A 22,265-nucleotide genomic window follows, 5' to 3' on the forward strand; every position below is an offset into this window, starting at 1 on the left:
GGATGCCACTAGATCTATGGCTTTTAGTAATTAGTAGTGGTACCTTTTAGTGTGTAGTACTTTTCATAAACCCTCAGCGCGGATTACTTTCATATTGAACCCTAGTTGTCATTTGGTTCGCTGGTAAATGGTCTATTTAGCCAATACAGACATTTTAAAAAATGTACACTATCAGATAAACGTAAAAATAAGCAGTCAAATTAAATGAATAATTCATCGAGAAAAGTACCCTGAAAAAGTAATGAAAAAGATCTCAGAGTGGTTAAGAATTTTGAACAAAAATATATTTTTTGAAAGAAAAAAAAGAAGATATTAACAGATTAAGTCACAAGCTGAGTACGGCATATATATTTTTTTAACTTTGTACATATATATAGTATCTTGATTTTTTACTTTTTTTTTGACAATTTTGTTCTTAACTGTGTTTGTCAGTTGCTTAGCAATATATATACTGTATATATATATATATGTATATTAACATTACAGACCAAAAGTTTGGACACACCTTCTCATTTAAAGATTTTTCTGTATTTTCCTGACTATGAAAATTGTACATTCACACTGAAGGACTCAAAACTATGAATTAACACATGTGGAATTATATAGTTAACAAAAAAGTTTGAAACAACTGAAAATATGTCTTATATTCTAGGTTCTTCAAAGTAGCCACCTTTTGCTTTGATGACTGCTTTGCACACTTTTAGCATTCTCTTGATGAGCTTCAAGAGGTAGTCACCGGAAATGGTTTTCACTTCACAGGCGTGCCCTGTCATGTTTAATAAGTGGGATTTCTTGCCTTATAAATGGGGTTGGGACCATCAGTTGTGTTGCGCAGAAGTCTGGTGGATACACAGCTGATAGTCCTACTGAATAGTGTTACGCACACACCCGGATTGACTGGCGTGAGCGTGGTTAGTGATCCCACTGGACCAAGAGCCGAGGAGTGCCTGGAGTGGCGTGACTAAGTATCAACTCGGTCCAACCAAGGTCACACGGCAGCTCAATCGACTCCTTGAACCAGGGAGAAACCGAGCAGAGGGACCATGTGCTACTCCAGGTCAGACCCCATTCACAGCTGTTTACCAACACCGGGGAATGCAGGAACAGGCAGGATAGGCTGGCATACTGACAGGTGGGTACTGGCACGCACGGCTGGTATGCAGGCAGGTGGGTACTGGCAGGCACAGTTGGTATGCAAACAGGTGGGTACTGGCAGGTACGGCTGGTATACAGACAGGTGGGTACTGGCAGGTAGGAACGCAGGCAGGATAGGGACCAGTACAGACTGGGATACAGGAACAGAGCCACAGGTGCAGCAGACAAGCAGAGCAGAGCAAAACCCGCAGGTGCGGTAGTTGAGCAGAGCAGAGCAAAACCCGCAGTTGCGGTAGACAAGCAGAGCAGAGCAAAACCCGCAAGTGCGGTAGACAAGCAGACCAGAGCAAAACCGCAGGTGCAGTAGACAAACAGAGCAGAGCAAAACCCGCAGGTGCAGTAGACTAGCAGAGCAGAGCAAATCCCGCAGGTGCGGTAGACAAGCAGAGCAGAGCAAAACCCGCAGGTGCGGTAGACAAGCAGAGCAGAGCAAAACCGCAGGTGGTGTAGACAAGTAGAGCAGAGCAAAACTGCAGGTGCAGTAGACAAGCAGAGCAAAACCCGCAGGTGCGGTAGACAAGCAGAGCAGAGCAAATCCCGCAGGTGCGGTAGACAAGCACAGCAGAGCAAAACCCGCAGGTGCGGTAGACAAGCAGAGCAGAGCAAAACCCGCAGGTGCGGTAGACAAGCAGAGCAGATACACACAAGGTACTTACAATAAAGTAGCGAGTGGACACTAAACTCACAAACAGAAGTGCAGAGACAACGAGTTGGAGTTAGGTGCAGGTCCAGACACTGCAGGAAAAGGGAAGATACGAACATAGAGACAAACAAGTAACGGGCTAGGACACTGTTCAGACAAAAACTGAACCAGGAACAAGATATAGGAACGAGCCTGGGAACTCAGCCCCAAGGGTGGCGGAAACAGACTAGAAGTCACAGATACAGGTAACAGGTTTGGGAATTCAGCCCCCAGGGTTGCGGAAACAGACAACATACAGGACAGAACCTGGCAACTCAGTTGCACAGAAACACACTGAAAAAAAGTGTTGTTCAGGCACCTCCTACTGGGTGGAGGAGGTTTAAGCATTCAGTGACTCACAACAATAGGCTGGGGACGCATTAGGAGTGCGCACACAGTAACTATAAGAATCAGGCAGTAACCGCGCCGCTGCACTAAGCAATCAGGCAAGAGATATCCACACAGCAGGTTCTGGAGCAAAGTGTGCAGCCTGGACTGATAGGTAAGATGGCGGTATTGCATGGTGGGAGGTGGTAAGCCATGCCAGCACATCGCCAGGGATGTTACAAATAGACTGTTAGAATTTGTATCATGGCAAGAAAAAAGCAGCTATGTAAAGAAAAACAAGTGGCCATCATTACTTTAAGAAATGAAGGTCAGTCAGTGCGAAAAATTGGGAAAACTTTGAAAGCGCAGTTGCAAAAACCATTTAGCGCTACAAAGAAACTGGCTCACATGAGGACCGCCCCAGGAAAGGAAGACCAAAAGTCACCTCTGCTTCTGAGGATGTTTATCCGAGTCACCAGCCTCAGAAATCGAAGGTTAACAGCAGCTCAGATTAGAGACCAGGTCAATGCCACAAAGAGTTCTAGCAGCAGACAAATTTCTTCAACAATTGTTAAGAAGAGACTTCGTGCAGCAGTCCTTCATGGTAAAATAGCTGCTAGGAAACCACTGCTAAGGACAGGCAACAAGCAGAAGAGACTTGTTTGGGCTAAAGAACACAAGGAATGGACATTAGTCCAGTGGAAATCTGTGCTTTGGTCTGATGAGTCCAAATTTGAGATCTTTGGTTCCAACCACCATGTCTTTGTGCGACGCAGAAAAGGTGAATGGATGGACTCTACATGCCTGGTTCCCACCATGAAGCATGGAGGAGGAGGTGGGATGGTGTGGGGGTGCTTTGCTGGTGACACTGTTGGGGATTTATTCAAAATTGAAGGCATACTGAACCAGCATGGCTAACACAGCATCTTGCAGCGGCATGCTATTCCATCTGGTTTGCGTTTAGTTGGACCATCATTTATTCTTCAACAGGACAATGACCCCAAACACACCTCCAGGCTGTGTAAGCGCTATTTGACCAAGAAGGAGAGTGATTGGGTGCTACGCCAGATGACCTGGCCTCCTCCGTCACCAGACCTGAACCCAATCGAGATGGTTTGGGGTGAGCTGGACCGCAGAGTGGAGGCAAAAGGGCCAACAAGTGCTAAGCATCTCTGGGAACTCCTTCAAGATTGTTGGAAGACCATTTCCGGTGACTACCTCTTGAAGTTCATCAAGACAATGCCAAGAGTGTGCAAAGCAGTCATCAAAGCAAAAGGTGGCTACTTTGAAGAACCTAGAATATAAGACATATTTTCAGTTGTTTCACACTTTTTTGTTAACTATATAATTCCACATGTGTTAATTCATACTTTTGATGGCCTCAGTGTGATTGTACAATTTTCATAGTCATGAAAATACAGAAAAATCTTTAAATGAGAAGGTGTGTCCAAACTTTTGGTCTGTACTATATATATATATTGTAATGCAGCGGCTTGCGGCATTACTGTAATGGTCCAGGGTGTGTTTTGGCCGACCATGTACCTCCCCCCAGGTGACTGGTCACATGACTGTGACATCAGCACAGGTCCTGTGTGTGCACTGGAAGATATATAAACCCTGGTAGATCTGAGACAGTGTGTTAAAGGCGTGAGGCCTGTTCCATGTGTGGGACACCATTAGTGTGAGGCCTGGTGAGGCCTGGTGAAGCCTGGTGAAGCCTGGTGAAGCCTGGACGGTATGAAGGCTGGATCCTTGTGTGTGAGAGATGCCAGCAGCCTTGGAGGGCAAAATGGCTGGAGACCACGTTTGGTAAGCCTATCCACAGCTGTGGCAGAACAAAGCGGACTGAAGCAGCTACAACCCGGCAAAGGTAAAAACACTGCCTTATATGGACATTGATATAAGTGACTTTGCTGAAGGCTGTAACTGGAGCCAAGCGGGCCTGTCTACCACTTGAAAGGCTCCCGAATGTTGTGTGTGTGATATGCTGGTGAGCCACTAAGATGGACTGTGTGATAAGCGGTTATGAGCGGTTAATGACCATAATAAACTGCTGGATGGTGAAAACTGGAAAAACGTGGCTGGCGTGCTTTAATTGACCTGGTGCAGCGAGTGTCCCCCAACATGATGACTAGCGCTGCCTTACAATATATATATATATATATATATATATATATATATATACTAGATGGTGGCCCGATTCTAACGCATCGGGTATTCTAGAATATGTATGTGGCCGACCGGGCGCAATCAGCAGAGCGGTGTTTAAATTTGCCGCCAAAATCGCTGATTGGTTGCGGCCAGCAACCGTGACCAATCAGCAAAGCGGTGTTTAAATTTGCCGCCAAAATCGCTGATTGGTCACGGCCGGCGGTCGTGACTAATCATCAGAGCTGGGTTTAAATTTGGCGTCAATAATGCTGATTGGTCGCGGCCAGCGAACGCGACCAATCAGCAGAGCGGGGTTTAAATTTAGCGCCAATAATGCTAATTGGTCGCGGCCGGCGGTCACGACCAATCAGCAGAGCGGTATTTAAATTTGGCGCCAATAATGGTGATTGGTCAAGGCCGCGACCAATCAGCAGAGCGGTGTTTAAATTTGGCGCCAATAATGCTGATTAGACGCGACCGGTAACCGCGACCAATCAGCAGACCGGTGTATAAATTTGGCGCCAATATCGCTGATTGGTCACAGCCGGTGGTTGCGACTAATCAGCAGAGCGAGGTTTAAATTTGGCGCCAATATTGCTGATTGGTCGCGGCCGGCGACCGCTACCAATCAGCAGAGAGGTGTTTCAATTTGGCACCAAAATCGCTGATTGGTAGCGGTGGCCGGCCGCGACCAATCAGCACAGCGGGGTTTAAATTTGCCGCCCATATCGCTGATTGGTCGCGGCCGGCGGCCGCAACCAATCAGCGTCGTATTAGTGAGGACCGGGGAGCGGCGCTGCCTGTGCGGGTACTTCCGCTGCGAGCAGCTGGGAGATGAGCGGCTGCTCTCAGCAGAAGCATCCCGACCGGCGGCGCCGCTCCCCGGTCCTCTGTTCACACTTGCCGTCGGGAGATCAGCGGGCCAAGCTGCTGATCTCCCGACGTTAGCCGCATGGAGGTCAGTGGCGCCGCAGGTCGGGGTAGTTCTGCTGCAAGCGCCGCTCATCTCCAGGCTGCATCGCCGCTAACCTCCGTCCAGCAGATGAGCCGCTAACGGCCGCCATTTTTTTTCTGAAATCCCGCGTTTCCTGGACAGACAGCGGCCGGACCAATGAGCGACGCGGGATTTCCTGGACAGACAGACAGACAGACAGACGGGATAAGACAATTATATATATAGATGTATATATATTGTGATGTAGCAGACATCCCTTTAATGGTTCAGTGTGTTTGAATGACCATGTACCTTGCCCTTTAATTGACTGGTCACATGACCCTGACATCACACAGGTCCTTATGCACACAGAGGGTGTGGACACATGACTCTGACATCAGTTAAGGTCCTATCTGTGGATGTGTGCATGTGTGCTGCAAGATATAAAAACCCTGTGTGTTCCTGTGTGGGTGTGTTCCGGTGTGTAGGAGTTCCTGTGTGTTGGGAGCTCCTGTGTGGGCACCGTGTGTCAAGCATGAGGCTGTTCCCTGTGTGTGTGGGGAACACCGCTCCTGTGAGGCCTGGTGGACTCCGGTGGAGGTGAAGCCTGGATCCCTCTGTGAGAGTGTGGGGGATGCCAGTAAGCCTCGGAGTGCCACACAAGCGTCCTGGAGGGTGAAGCCTGGGTATGTGAAATACGCCAGTAAGCCTTAAGGGGTGGAGGGCTGGAGACCACGTGTGGTCAAGCCTTAGAGCCACAGTGGTGGCGGACTGAAGCAGCTAAAACCGACTAAGGTAATACTCTTTGTGTTATGGACATTCACATGGACATTGCTTTATTATTACCTTGCGGAAGGCTGTTATTAGAACCAAGTGGGCCTGTCTGCCACTTGGGCTTGTTTGACTTTATGTGTGTGAACTACAGTTTATGGAGTTTAATAAACTGCTGAGCATTGTTGAACTTATCATATGTGAGTTGATTGACGCAGCAAGCGAGTATCCCCCAGGATAATATGTAGCGCTGCCTTACATGTGGTTTGAGAGTGCGGGCAGCTGCAGTCTGGTTGCTAGGGGCAACTGCAGTCTGGTTGCTAGGGGCACACTGCAGTCTGGTTGCTAGGGGCACTCTGCAGTCTGGTTGCTAGGGGCACTCTGCAGTCTGGTTGCTAGGGGCAACTGCAGTCTGGTTGCTGGGAGCATCTGCAGTCTGGTTGCTGGGAGCATCTGCAGTCTGGTTGCTGGGAGCAATTGCAGTCTGGTTGCTGTGAGCAGCTGCAGTCTGGTTGCTGGGAGCAACTGTACAGGTCGACGAGTGTGGTAAAGCATCTGGCTACAACTTGGCGGGGTTGTGAAGGTCGTCGTCACACTCAAACCTGGTTTGCTGTGGCTCGGCGGGGCTCACGAAGGTCAAAGCATCTGGCTACAACTCGGCGGGGTTGTGAAGGTCGTCGTCGCACTCAAACCTGGTTTGCTGTGGCTCCGCGGGGCTCACGAAGTTAAAGCATCTTGCTGCAACTCGGCGGGGTTGCGAAGATTAACGTCGCACTCGAATCCTGTGTTGCGGTGGCTCGGCGGGGCCACAAAATTTTTTTCGGGGAGAGCGGTGAAGTTCAAGTGTGAACAGTGTACCGTGATGGCTGTGAGCAAAGCAACAGAGGTGTCTGGAGCTATTGAGCGTTTGAAGGGCCGGTTGGGACCGGAGCAGGTATTTGAGAAACTCTTACAGGACATGGTGCGGGAACCGCAGGAGCTGTGGGCACCATATAGAATGGCGGCAGTGGACCATTCTATGGACTCTCCAGGGGCGCCCGTGTTGTCCCAGAGTGCCTGGGGAGGTGGTAAGAGATCTTGTGAACTGAGTCCTAAGACTGTTGCTGATGTTTTTTGTAAAAATTACCCTGCCGGTGTGGTTGTTAAAAAGGGGGCGGAGTCTAAAAAAGGGGCGGATTTTCACAAGAGCGTAGAGTGTGGAAAACTGGAAATTGTTGCTGATTGTGGGATGGTACCTCCTAGAAATGACAATTTGACTGTTGAGAATGGGGTAGCTCCAGTGGAAGGGGGTGAAGTCAAAGTGGGAGGTGACCTGGTAGTCCACAACATCATGGGGAGTGACACAGACCTGATAGCTGACGGTGACACTACGGAAGTAGGAGAGGTCAGTCAGGAGGAGCTAGATGAGGGGAGAGAGTCCACCTCTCGTCGTAGACGGCGCAGGGGCCACAAAAAGGTTGCTCCTGTAGTCTTGACTAAAAGTGAAAATAAAGAAAATGTAATGGTGTGTGCCGTTGTTACAAGGGTGTATCCTCCTTCAGAGGCAGAAGAGGAGGTGACGGACCTGGAGAACGTGTCCTCAGACCAGCAGAGCCTGGAGTCTGAACGGCAGAGGGTATACCAGGTTGTGAAGAACTTACAGCGAAGTCTAAAGGAAAGCAACGAGGAAGTTGTCCAGTGGAAGGAGATGTTCCACGCAATTAAGGAGGATCGCCGCAAAATCAAGGAAGAGGTTTTGCAGTTGAAGCTTGAGAAGGAGACGCGGCAGGATGGAGTTTCTGGACGTGATCAGGAACTAGAACGACTGCGCAAACAGTTCAACCAGGAGCTGTGTAAATCTAAAAAGGAGTATGATGAACTCATGAGGGAGCTGCAGCAGTTCCAGGACCAAGTAAAGCCTCTAATGCAGGAGAAGGAGCGGCTGGAGGACTCTCTGTACCAGCGAGACCAGGAGCTATCCAGGAGCTATCCACCCTGAAAGAGGCAATAAAAGTTGAAGTGTCTGCTCATGACCATGAGGCAGAAAAGAGGTATGGAAAGTTCAGCGAGGAACTGCAACAGAGTAAGAGAGATTATGAGGATCTCCTCAAGGTGAAGGAAAAACTAGAGGAGGATAAGGCGGATGCAGAGCAAGTGCGCCAAGTGGTTGAGACCACTCTGCAAGATATCCGTGAGGAGAATGATGATCTCCAGGGAAAGACCCTAGGTCTGGAAGCTCAGGTGAAGGAGCTACAGATGTCCTGTGATACTCTCCAGAAGGCGGAGACGTACCTTAAGGAAACAGTCAGCAAGATGGAAGCTGAGCGAGAGAAGATGGAGGAGTCCATCGGAAAAGCCACAGACCAGGGCCAGGAGTTGACCGCTGGTGATGGGAGGTATGAAGCAGAGACCTCCTCGAGTGATGTGGGCTCGGAGGATTCGGTGGATGTCGGAGCCGAGATCAAGCAGCTCAAGGAGTTGCTATAAGTCCAGTGGACGCAAGAGAAGTGTGAGAGACTGGCTATTGAGAGCCGAGTGGGCGCATTGGAGACTGAGAGGTCTGAGAGAGCTCTGCTGCTGGAAGAGCAGTTGAAGCAGGAAGAGCTTCAGAGATGGACTGCTGAGAGGCGAGTAGCTGAGCTGGAAGGAGAAATCTTAGAGCTCAAAGGTCGCCTAGCAAAGTGTCACGTGCTGGGGGCTGGAATCCGCAGCGCAGGGAGGCCCAAGCTTTCTGGGCCACCCCCGCTGCAAATTTCAGTCCGCAGCCACCCCGGAAAATGGCGCGTTCATAGAAGCGCCATCTTCTGGCGCTGTACCCAACTCATCCAGGGCCCTGATGCGGTGGCTCACTGGGTAATAAAGGGGTTAGGGCCAGCTTGGCATTATCAGCTGGCCCTAAGCCCGAAATTCATGGGGTCACGCCAATATTAGACATGACCACCATGAATTTCTAGTAAAGTATTTAAAAAAAACACAACACCCAGAAAAAAGTCCTTTAATTGAAATAAACACACAATTCTTTATTGTTCTAAATTAAACCATACTTACCATCACGCCCATTCCAGCTGAAGCCAACGATCTCCTGAAATAAAAGAAAAATAATAAAGCAACATCATCCTTACCTTTCCATGGTTCCCATGACAGCTTCAGCTCTGCTACATCGAGATGACAGGCTGGACCGCAGCAGAACGCTGCCATCCAGCCTGTCATCCCGCAGACACTGAGAAGCGCAGGCTTGCTTGCGCTCCACAGTGTCTCTCTGTGAGGGCATCCAGATGAGCCGAGTTAATGTCCAATGAACTCGGCTCACCTCATGCACGTCACTGACAGCGTGGGAAAATTCTCAAGCTGAAGCGGTGAGTGCAGGAGAATTCTCCCACGCTGTCAGTGACGTGCAGGAGGTGAGCTGAGTTCATTGGACATGAGCTCACCTTATGCACGTCACTGACAGCGTGGGAGAATTCTCCTGCACTCACCGCTTCAGCTTGAGAATTTTCCCACGCTGTCAGTGACGTGCATGAGGTGAGCCGAGTTCATTGGACATGAACTCGGCTCATCTGGATGTCGTCACAGAGAGACGCTGAGCAGCGCAAGCAAGCCTGCGCTTCTCAGTGTCTGCGGGATGAGAGGCTGGATGGCAGCGTTCTGCTGCGGTCCAGCCTGTCATCTCGATGTAGCAGAGCTGAAGCTGTCGTGGGAACCATGGAAAGGTAAGGATGAGGTTGCTTTATTATTTTTCTTTTATTGCAGGAGATCGTTGGCTTCAGCTGGAATGGGCGTGACGGTAAGTATGGTTTAATTTAGAACAATAAAGGATTGTGTCTTTATTTCAATTAAAGGACTTTATTCTGGGTGTTTGTGTTTTTTTTAACTTTGACTATGGGGTTAGTAATGGGGGTGTCTTATAGACGCCTCTCCATTACTAACCTGGGCTTGATGTCAGCTGGCATTATAAGCTGACATCAACCCCAACCCTATTACCCCCTGCCACCGCACCAGGGCAGCGTGGAAGAGCGAGGCTAAGTGCCAGAATTGGCGCATCCTATAAATGCGCCATTTCTGGGGCGGCTGACGGCTGGTGTTTCTAGCCTGGGAGGGGGCCAATATTCATGGCTCCCTTCCTGGGCTATTAATATCAGCCCCCAGCTGTCTGCCTAGCCTTTGCTAGCTATTAAATTAGGGGGGACCCCACGTCATTTTTTTTGGGGGGTCCCCCATTTTAATAGCTAGTAAAGGCTATGTATTCAGCTGGGGGCTGATATTAGTAGCCTGGGAAGCTCCGTGGGTATTATCCCCTTCCAAGGCTTCAAACATCTGCCCCAGCCGTCTGCTTAACCTCCGCTAGAGCCTAAAATTAAGGGGAACCCCACGCCAATTTTTTTAATAATAAATCCTTTATTTTAATACTAAATGACAAGTACAGTAACCAACACTATCACTGTACTTCATATATATGTGACTGACATGTTTCTATCTATCTAATCTATGTGTGAAGCTCTATTCTGTCTGTTATAAATTGTCGGGTACCGCTGCTGAATTGCCGGCCGGCTTTTTTAAAGAGACGGTGCATGAAAACACTATTATTTTTTTTGATAAATCCTTTACGCTAAATGACAAGTACAGTAAGCAGCACTGTCACTGTACTTCGTATATATGTGGCTGACATGTTTATATCTATCTAATCTATGTGTGAAGCTCTATTCTTTCGGTTCTAATTTGTCGGGTACAGGTGTATGCCGCTGCTGAATTGCCGGCTTTTCATGTTTCACTGTTGGCACTGTTCCCATCGATTTGGGCAATCACTGTAATGCCACAACCACCATGGCTGTGGCATTACAGTGAGTGGCAGACAATCCCTGCATGATTGGTGCTCTAAATAGCGCCAGACATGCAGGACACGCTTTTGGTGCACGAACAGTTATCGAACATAACCTCGAACAGCCGAATTTTTTGAAAATCGTTCGGGTTCGTCGAACAACTCGAACACCGCCCAAAACTGCTCGAATTTGAGATTGGCGAACAGTTCTAGTCGAACACCGCTCATCTCTATTAGGGACCTTTCAAGATGTCCTGGGAGTGGGTTTGGAGGTAGTGAGACCTCCAGTGACTCAGGGGTGAGTGGCCCATACAATCGACCCAATAGAGGACGGAACCATGTGGAGTCACACTGTTGTATTGACCGCTGGGAGCGGGGGAGACCTGGTAGGGTTTCGACTGACCGCTGGGAGCGGGGGAGACCTGAGAAGGTTACGACTGACCGCTGGGAGCGGGGGAGACCTGGTAGGGTTTCGACTGACCGCTGGGAGCGGGGGAGACCTGACAAGGTTATGACTGGCCGCTGGGAGCGGGGGAGCCGCTGGGAGCGGCGGAAGTCTGACAAGTTTACGACCCGGAAATGTTACTTGACGGAGTCGATGACATTGACAGATGGTAGATCCCTAAGGAGTGGGCTAATGTCAATGTTTAATGTTCCAGGGGCTGGACAACGCAAGGGTCAAGTGCATGGTCTCAGTGTGAACTGTGGGATATAGACTGTTTTATATATTATGTGTTCAACCCCACAAGTTTGAACAGAGGGGGGGAATATGTGATGTAGCAGACATCCCTTTAATGGTTCAGTGTGTTTGAATGACCATGTACCTTGCCCTTTAATTGACTGGTCACATGACAGTGACATCACACAGGTCCTTATGCACACAGAGGGTGTGGACACATGACTCTGACATCAGTTAAGGTCCTATCTGTGGATGTGTGCATGTGTGCTGCAAGATATAAAAACCCTGTGTGTTCCTGTGTGGGTGTGTTCCGGTGTGTAGGAGTTCCTGTGTGTTGGGAGCTATTGTGTGGGCACCGTGTGTCAGGCACGAGGCTGTTCCCTGTGTGTGTGGGGAACACCGCTCCTGTGAGGCCTGGTGAGGCCTGGTGGACTCCGGTGGAGGTGAAGCCTGGATCCCTCTGTGAGAGTGTGGGGGATGCCAGTAAGCCTCGGAGTGCCACACAAGCGTCCTGGAGGGTGAAGCCTGGGTATGTGAAATACGCCAGTAAGCCTTACGGGGTGGAGGGCTGGAGACCACGTGTGGTCAAGCCTTAGAGCCACAGTGGTGGCGGACTGAAGCAGCTAAAACCGACTAAGGTAATACTCTTTGTGTTATGGACATTCACATGGACATTGCTTTATTATTACCTTGCGGAAGGCTGTTATTAGAACCAAGTGGGCCTGTCTGCCACTTGGGCTTGTTTGACTTTATGTGTGTGAACTACAGTTTATGGAGTTTAATAAACTGCTGAGCATTGTTGAACTTATCATATGTGAGTTGATTGACGCAGCAAGCGAGTATCCCCCAGGATAATAAGTAGCGCTGCCTTACAATATATATATATATATATATATATATCTATATATATATATATATCTATATATATATATATATTGTGGCAAGACGACTCGCTCGGCTCTCCTGGAGGCAGACTCAGGACACACGTTCCCAGGTTTCCTTTCTGCTGGGTTATTATCAGCCATAAACTCATGCAGGTTTCGCAGGAAAAACAAACATGACCCCTCTGGGTTAAACGGAAAAAAAACAAAACAAAGCATAACTCAGTCCATAGATGAGCGGGTTCCGCCCGCTCTCGGTAGCATAAACTGCACTGCTAAAGTCCTTGTGAAAAACTCTGCAGCTTCCACAATACTGTCTGGAGATTTCCCTCTCCAGACCACACTCCACAGGAAAAAAACGAGACTGAGCTTTTACACATTGCTCAGCCACACCCTGAGGGGGGGTAGGGGGAATGGCGTCCCGCCCTCTTTGCCATTCCCATAAAACTGCACACCCTTTAACAGAGTAAACCTACCAGCATATAACATGCTGGCAGAAAAATAAAGTAGGTCTTAGTTCACACAGGAGAGCATCCTGAGTGACACATACCTCCCCTCACATATAAAACCAGTGATACTGTCATATATTCCCCCCCTTTGCCCAAAGCCGGTGGTTTGGGCACCTTCTGACACCAGGCAGGGAATCCTAGAGGGGGCATCTGCATTCCCATGTAACTTCCCAGGCCTATGCTCCACGTGAAAGTTAAACTCTTGAAGCCCTAGGAACCATCTAGTTACCCTGGAATTTTTACCCCTCTTCTCCCTCAACCATCTCAACGGGGCATGGTCTGATACTAATCTAAACTTCCAGCCTAGTAGGTAATATTTCAGTGTATCCACGGCCCATTTTATGGCTAAACACTCTTTCTCTACTATGGCATAGTTCTTCTCGCAGGAGGACAGCTTTCGGCTTAGATAGAGAATGGGATGTTCTTCCCCATTTATCTCTTGGGAGAGTACAGCCCCTAGACCAACCTCTGAAGCGTCCGTCTGGACCACAAATTCTTTCTTGAAGTCTGGTGCGACCAGGACTGGCTGATTGCACAGTGTTAGTGTTATGATAGGCTGCAAGCACTAAGGAAAGACAGGAGATCTGTCCCTACAATAGAACTAAGCTAGATCCCTACGATGTAACGGGGAACCTGATCCTGTGATCAGACCCGCTAAAGTCCTCAGCTATTCTGAACGAAGACCTATAGATGTGAGGGAGGGATCCCTACAAGAACTAGGGACTGGAAGAAAGATGGACACCTCCTAGCAGAAATTGTAGCAGTAAAAAGACAAACACACAACATAGAACATAAAGGTCAAAAGACCTAGCTAAACTGACTGAGAAAGGTTACAAAGCACCTGGCTAGCTTAAGAGTAGAAATTACAATGAAGTCCAGCATGGCCAGAAGGGCGGAGCAGGATTAAATAGGCAAAAAAGGTCATGTGACCAGCAAAATAAAAAAAAAACTAGCAGGAGAGTTCTAACAGTACCCCCTCTTCTAAGAGGATCCTCCGGATCCCCTAGGCCCAGGCTTATCAGGAAACCTCTTGTGAAACTCTCTGACAAGTTTGGAAGCAGAAACACCATCCGCCCTCACCTATGAGTTATCCTCGGGACCGAAACCCTTCCAAGCGATGAGATACTGCAAACTCCCCCTATACCGTCTAGAATTAAGGATGCGGGAAATTTCATATTCCCCGTCCTCCACCACCGGAGGAACAGTGGTAGTGGCGTCTCTATCTGATACATCAGCTTTTTTCAATAGAGAAACATGAAACACCGGATTAATCTTCCAGGAGGTAGGAACCTCCAACCTAACAGCAGATTGGTTAACTACCTGAAGCACCTTAAAGGGCCCTACAAACTTGGGACCCAATTTTTTAGAAGGAATCCTCAACCGCAGATTCTTAGAGAACAACCAAACCATGTCACCAACCATAAACAAAACCTCTTGACGTTTCCTGTCAAAGTACCTCTTAGATTTTTTGTTAGCCTCCTGAAGATTACCACGCACATCCGTCCAAACTCTCTCCAAATCACCGGAAAAACTCTGCTCCTCAGGCACAGCCGATACCAATTTGGAGAATGACCCAAAAGACGGATGTCTCCCAGAACAACAAAAAAAAGGCGAACACCCAGCAGAGGAGGATGTATGGTTGTTAAGAGCAAATTCAGCAAGCCGCAGAAACTCAGACCACCCCTCTTGATTGTCTGCCACAAAACAACGCAAGAACTGTTCAACATCCTGATTCTTCCTTTCTGTCTGGCCATTAGACTCCGGATGATATCCAGATGAAAACGACAAATGAACTCCCAACCTGTCACAAAAGGCACGCCAAAAACGAGCCATGAACTGAGGTCCCCTATCAGAAACAATGTCAGTAGGAACACCATGGAGTCTGACAATTTCCTTGACAAAGGCCTTAGCGAGTGTCTTAGCGCAGGGCAGTTTGATGAAGGGAACCAAGTGACATTATGAACCCTATGCGCTGTGATTCATCACCAGAGGATCTGGTCTCAAACGAAAATACAATAAACAAGCATTTTTAAAGGAAAAAAAATCTTGTTGTTCACCAAAAAATAAATCAGGCAATCGTACCTTTTGGCTCCACAAAATGCGCTCCAGAATAGCTACTCATGTGTTGTTGGAGCTCGGCCACCTCCAGAGAAAGTCCCTGCAGGCGTTGAGCCAAATCCTGAACCGACACCATGATGGAAACTGGAGGTCTTTCCTTAGAGATATTTTTGGGCTGGACTTACTGTTATGATAGGCTACAAGCACTAAGGAAAGACAGGAGATCTGTCCCTACAATAGAACTAAGCTAGATCCCTACGATGTAACGGGGAACCTGATCCTGCGATCAGACCCGCTAAAGTCCTCATCTAGTCTGAACGAAGACCTATAGATGTGAGGGAGGGATCCCTACAAGAACTAGGGACTGGGAGAAAGATGGACACCTCCTAGCAGAAATTGTAGTAGTAAAAAGACAAACACACAACATAGAACATAAAGGTCAAAAGATCTAGCTAAACTGACTGAGAAAGGTTACAAACACCTGGCTAGTTTAAGAGTAGAAATTACAATGAAGTCCAGCATGGCCAGAAGGGTGGAGCAGGATTAAATAGGCAAAAAGGTCATGTGACCAGCAAAATAAAAAAAAACTAACAGGAGAGTTCTAACAGTTAGCTTCAACTGTTGAAACGAGGTCTCCGTTTCTTCCGTCCATTTCACCATGGTTGATTTGGTGCCTTTTAGAAGATCCGTTAGTGGCGCGGCAATCATGGCGAAATTCGGGATAAACCGCCGGTAGTATCCCACCATTCCTAGGAATGCTCTCACCTGCTTCTTCGAGAGTGGTTGCGGTCAGGTTTGAATTGCCTCCACTTTCTTGATTTGCGGCTTTATTTCGCCTCTCCCAACAACATAGCCCAGGTACTTGGCCTCCTCCTTCCCGATGGCACACTTTCTCGGATTTATGGCAAATCTTGCCTTCCTTAGCGCGTCCAGAACGGCCTGTAGTTTAGGTAATTGACTAGCCCTATCTGGGCTAAAGACCACAATGTCGTCGAGGTAGGCTGCGGCATACTTCTTATGTGGGGCTAGGATCCGATCCATAGCCCTCTGGAAAGTGGCTGTGGCCCCCTGTAGTCCGAACGGCATCCGCGTGTATTGAAAACACCCATCAGGTGTTGAGAAAGCCGTCTTCTCTTTAGCCATCTGGGACATGGGGATCTGCCAGTAGCCCTTCGTCAGGTCAAGAGTGGTGATGTACCTCACCAGTCCAAGCCTCTCGATGAGTTCGTCGACACGGGGCATTGGGTACGCGTCACATTTGGATACCTCATTCAGCCGGCGGTAGTCATTACAAAACCTCCACTCTACATTGGGTTTCGGCACGAGGACGATTGGGCTCGACCACCCACTCTTTGACTCCTCTATTACTCCGAGGTCTAACATCCTCTTCACCTCGGCCGAGATCACCTCCCGGCGTGCTTCCGGAATCCGATACGGCTTCAGATTCACTCGTACGTGCCGCTCTGTCAGCACATCATGCTCTACCACTTGAGTATGCCCCTGCAACTCTGAGAACAGCTCCCGATTCCGCTTTAGTAGTTCTCGACACTGTTGCTTCTGGGCCGATGATAGAGTCTCTGCAATAGTGACCTCCTCTACCTTGCCTTCTGGTGCGGCTCCCAGGCAAGGAGTTTCCACAGGTTCCCGGTCCCGCCACTGCTTGAGCAAATTTACATGATATATTTGATGCGGCTTTCTTCGGCCAGGCTGGTGGACTTTATAATTAACCTCGCTGACTTTCTCCACCACCTCGTATGGACCTTGCCATTTGGCGAGGAACTTGCTCTCGACAGTAGGGATCAGCACCAAAACACTGTCCCCGGGCTGGAACTGTCTTAGTCTCGCCGACCGGTTATAGACCCTCGCCTGGGCTTCCTGCGCCTGGAGGAGATGTTCCTTCACGATGGGCATCACCTTTGACATTCTCTCCTGTAACTGGGCGACATGTTCGATGATACTCCGGTGTGGCGTGACTTCAGCTTCCCAAGTTTCCTTGGCGATGTCTAGGAGACCTCTTGGATGCCGCCCATATAGGAGCTCAAATGGAGAGAAGCCAGTGGAGGCTTGAGGAACTTCTCTGACCGAGAAAAGCAGAAATGGGAGCAGGTAGTCCCAGTCTCGCCCATCCTTTTCAACGACCTTCTTGAGCATTGCCTTTAAGGTCTTGTTGAAGCGCTCCACTAGGCCGTCCGTCTGTGGATGATAAACCGAGGTCCGAAGCTGAGTTATCTGAAGGACTCTGCAAAGCTCCTTCATCACCTTGCTCATGAAGGGGGTTCCTTTGTCTGTCAGAATCTCTTTTTGTAGACCTGTTCGAGCAAAAATATGGACCAGCTCTCGGGCTATACTTTTACTGGACATGTTCCTTAGGGGAACCGCTTCCGGATACCGAGTCGCATAGTCCATGACGACCAGGATATATTGGTGGCCCCGAGTTGATTTAAGTAAGGGGCCCACGAGGTCCATGGCAATCCTCTCAAAGGGAACCTCTATCACAGGTAGTGGGACTAAGGGGCTACGGAAGTGGGAGGAGGGAGCAGTTATTTGGCAGGTGGGGCAGGACCTACAATAGTTTTGAACTTCTCGATAACACCCTGGCCAATAAAACCTTCTCAATATCCTCTCCTGAGTTTTCTCAACCCCTTGGTGTCCCCCCAGAACATGTGAATGGGCCATATCTAGCACCCGCCTTCTGTATGGCCCCGGCACTAACAGCTGTTCCACTATCTCACTGCCCCTCAGTTTGGCCACCCAATATAGCAACTCCCCCTGCACTGCAAAGTGGGGGAATCTGGTGTCGGCCCCCGACTCTTGGGCAACCCCATTACGAACAGTAACCTGGTCGAACGCCCCTTTTAAGGTCAGGTCTCGAACTTGAGCAGTCCCAAAGTTCTCTCTGGACATATCTAACGCAGGGAGGTCGGCCTCCTCGGTCACCGTCTCACCCTCATCACCGACAAGGACGCACAGTGGGAACTCCTCCATCTGAGACTTCGTTGGGGGTTCTTCTTCAAGGACCTGGCTTTTCCCCATGCTACTTAGTCCAGTTCCCTTCCCCCACAAGTCCCAGAATAAGGAAAAATCACGGCCCAATATGACGGGATGTATCAGGTCCTTTACTACCCCGACTTCATGGGACTGGGCACCACAGTCTGTCCCCACTGTTACTGTGGCCACGGGATAGTCCTTGGCATCACCATGGATGCACCGAACACCCAGGGTTTTGGAAGGGATCAACTGGTGGGGAAGGGATGCTCTGATCAAGGTCACCAGACTCCCGGAGTCCAACAGCCCAAGCACTTTTATTTCATTAATGGATACTGCACACGCCTGCGGCCCCTCGCCAGGTCGACAGTCCACGCTACAGGCTGGATAGGCAAAATAGGAGACCCGTCTGCCTAGGCTCCAGTCCATGTGCTCAGGGAATATTTGACACCTGGCGGCTACATGTCCAGGGTTGTGACACCGCCAGCAAACTATATCTTTACTAGTGTTGAGCCACCCCCGTAGTGTTCGAGTTCGGTTCGGTTCGTCGAACACCCGTGTGTTCGCCGAACTGTTCGTCGAACTGTTCGTCGAACACCTTCGAACACCGTTAAAACCAATGGCAGGCAAACAAAAACACATAGAAACACATAGAAAACACCTTCAAAGGTGTCCAAAAGCTGACAAACTGCTCAGAAGACACAACTAACACATGGAAAAGTGACAAGTACATATAGTCATGCGAAAAGAAAAGAGGTGGAGGAGTAAAAGGAGGGGGAGACACAGATATAGGCATGTCATGCCCTTCTAAAATCCAAAAAGTGAGAAGCCGAGACGGCCAGTCCGCTCCTGCCCGTGCCACCTCCGTGTCGCCGGGTTTGTGCCAGAGCCGCGGTGAACCCTGACGGCCAGCCCCCCTCTCCCAATACTGGTGCCTGTCCGCTGGTGGGTCGAGAGAGCCCCCCTGTGGTGGAGGCAGCTCTAAGCTTTTTAATTTAAATTGTCCCTCTAATTTGAATGAATACACTTTAAATCCATTTACAAGGATCTATTGGAGGGCAAGTCTCATGCCAGCAGCCGCGTAATTCCAGCTCCAGTAGCGTCCACTAAAGCTGCTGCAGTTAAAAAGCTTTTATAAGGATCGAGCTCGGCTGTCCACCGCAAGGCATCCTAGTGCCAGTCCCAGCCCCTATGCCTTGGGGTGCCTCCTGATGCTCTTCACTAAGTATCCCGTGGTCCCGAAGCATTTCCTTTGAAAAAATTAAGTGTCCAAACTACAGGTGGTGTAGCTTGCTTAACAGCCGGGATAATCCGCTGACTAGCAGACACTGCTACTAGGCACAAAGTATTTCCTGGGCTAGATGCAGTTAAAAATTTGTAAGTAGATACTCTCGTTGGATGCTGAGAAAGCATTATATAGAGTCTCCTGGCACGCCATATATGATTCTCTTAAAAAGCTTGGGGTAGGGGTCTAGGGGACCCTTTTATAGCCAAAATCACGGCCCTGTATCACAATACGTCACCTAGGCTGAAGATAAATGGAACTGTAGCACCGAGGGCTCGGTTGCTACAGACGTATTGCACCTCACCCAGAGGTGTGATATCTCACTCTCAGATAAGGATGGAGTGTGGATCAGGACCCGACACCTGCATGCATTACACCACATTGCCGTGGGGCAGAGCGACCAATATGCCCCTGAGATGGGCACGACAGTCCCTGTCCCTGACTGGAGTGGGGGGAGGGAACACTGAGGAAGGGGAACCCTGCAGTGCAGGAGCAGGGAGGAAGCAGTTCCTGGGTGCATTGAGAAGGGAGTATAAAAGGTGGGCACCATCTTAGTTCAGTGCAGAGAAGTCTGAGCAGAAGTGGCAGGGAGCAGGGGCTCTGCATGAGCTCTGCTCCGGAGGCGGGCCTAGTAACAGAGGCCCAGGCCTGCAAGAGGGAGAAGGAAGGAAGAGGAGCGGAGAAGGCTCCAGGAACGAGGAATGAAGGGATCCCAGGGGTGCGGACGGGCGAGTCGCCACCGCACGCCCGAATCCACCTGCGTGGAGGGGTCAGGCCAAAGGGGGAGACCGGTCCCCGAACTAGTGGAGGCAGGAAACGACCCTTAGCTAGAAACCGGAGGCTCTGACATTTTATGTGGCGCAGCCCCTTGCTCCACCCGCTAGGAAGGCACCACATAGGGTCAGGGAAACTGGCGCCAAGTTTACCAAGAGGAGGCCCGAGGCAGCCGGACAGAAGTGTTGGTAAGAAAGGCCAGACAAAGGACACACAAAGGGGGTCCTGTGAAGCGCTCCAAAGTTATCTGGGAGTTGTCTGAGCCCCTCACCTGGTGAGCACAGTACGACGTGGGCAGCCGTTACCTGCAGACGTGGTCTGGATAATAAGAACTGTGAGTAAAGGCCCTGAACTGCATCACTGACTCCGTGTCGTTACTGCTGCTGCCCTGCACCATCACCCCCATCCTCCGCATACACTGCCCTGAGGCTATACTCCTCCCGTGGGGAGTTATGCTACGCTCTGCTGCACCCACAACACCAGCCTTAGTGGTCTGCCCTGTAGCGGCGGTTCACTCTGACCGCAATCCACGGGTGGCGTAGTCGGACATTTAAACATCAAAACCACATAAATAGTTCCGCCACTGGTTTGACCGCCCTGAGCCACGGAACCGGATCGCCGCCACGAAGACTACAACCACCAGCATCCACCAAAAAGTGTCCGGCTCCGGGTGTCCCAAGGCCCAGGGGGTGCGTCAGAACATTTTCATCACCTTTCACAATCACCAATGGGACAAGGCAGGGATGTCCTCTGTCCCCTCTCTTATACATCCTAGTGACGGAGCACCTGCTCTCATCAATTCGCCATAACCCCAATATTAGGTGGATTGAGGTGGGAGGCACCGAGTACAAGTGCTCTCTATTTGCTGATGATGTCCTAGTATATATCACTCAATCACATATATCCATCCCTGCTGTTATGGCTGAAATAGATCACTTTGTTACATGGTAAAATTTTAAAATCAATGCAGCGAAGTCTGAGGCCCTCGATGTCTCCCTCCCTAAATCCATATAGGATTCCATCCAGTCCAACTTTCCCTTTGCCTGGCCCTCACAGGGTATCAAATACTTAGGAATTCCTATTCATAGAGACCTCTCCCATCTATGTTATCTTAATTTTGGGCCCTTTATTGAACAATTCCATACAGACCACGGTTGGCAAGTTGGAACTGTAAGATTCACTACGTGAACCACTGGTGTTTTGTGGAAAAGCACATGTACACCGCGTTCCAAATTATTATGCAAAAAGTGTTTAGGAGTGATAAGGGAAGAATTTGTTTGTTTGTCAGTTAAACTCATTGATGGTGATGTGTGTCAGGGCTCTTTATATCACAGTAAGCAATTGCAGACACCTGTGCTAATTAGTTTGGCAGGTGTGTCCAATGAAAGGCAAGACTACTTAAGAAGGCTCTCTCACATTATTAAGCCGCCTACATTTTCTGCCAAAATGGGAAAGAAAAAGGATGTGTCGGCTGCTGAGAAGCAACAAATTGTGGAGTGTTTAGGTCAAGGCATGACTACAATCAACATTGTGCGATGATCAGGATGAAGTGTCTTGGCAATCAAGAAGTATGTAGCTGATTCACAGTACACACGTGTGCGTGCTGATAAGGGCAAATTGAGGACTCTTTCCTACAGGCAATTACGTCAGGTTGAAACAGCAGCGGCAAAAAAGCCTTGTCATAGCAGCAGACAAGTTTTTGAAGCTGCTTGTGCCTCCAACGTCCCCCGAACAACAAGATGCAGGGTCCTTCAGAGGTTTGCAGCTGTGCATATGCCATCCTGTCGACCTCCTCTATCCACTTCACACAAGCAGAAACGGCTCCAGTGGGCCAAACATTACATGAAGACTGATTTCAAAACTGTTTTGTTCACGGATGAGTGCCGTGCAGCGCTCGATGGTCCAGATGAATGGAGTGGAGGATGGCTGGTTGATGGACACCCCACGCAAACACGGCTACAGCGCCAACAAGGAGGAGGTGGAGTAATGTTTTGGGCTGGAATCATGGGGAGAGAGATTGTCGGCCCCTTTAGGATCCCTGAAGGCGCTAAAGATGAACTCCATAATGTATGTGGATTTTCTCAAACAGCACTTCCTGCCATGGTTCAAGAAGAAGAACCGTGTATTTCACAGCAAGATCATTTTTCTGCATGATAATGCACCATCTCATGCTGCACATAAAACATCTGCATCTCTGGCTGATATGGGCATAAAAGGGGACAAACTTATGGTGTGACCCCCATGCTCCCCTGACCTCTACCCCATTCAGAACCTTTGGA

The sequence above is a fragment of the Phyllobates terribilis genome, unplaced genomic scaffold, assembly GCF_046119375.1.
Source record: "Phyllobates terribilis strain yellow unplaced genomic scaffold, ASM4611937v1 Scaffold_1__5_contigs__length_1240528914, whole genome shotgun sequence".
Classification (NCBI taxonomy): Eukaryota; Metazoa; Chordata; class Amphibia; order Anura; family Dendrobatidae; genus Phyllobates; species Phyllobates terribilis.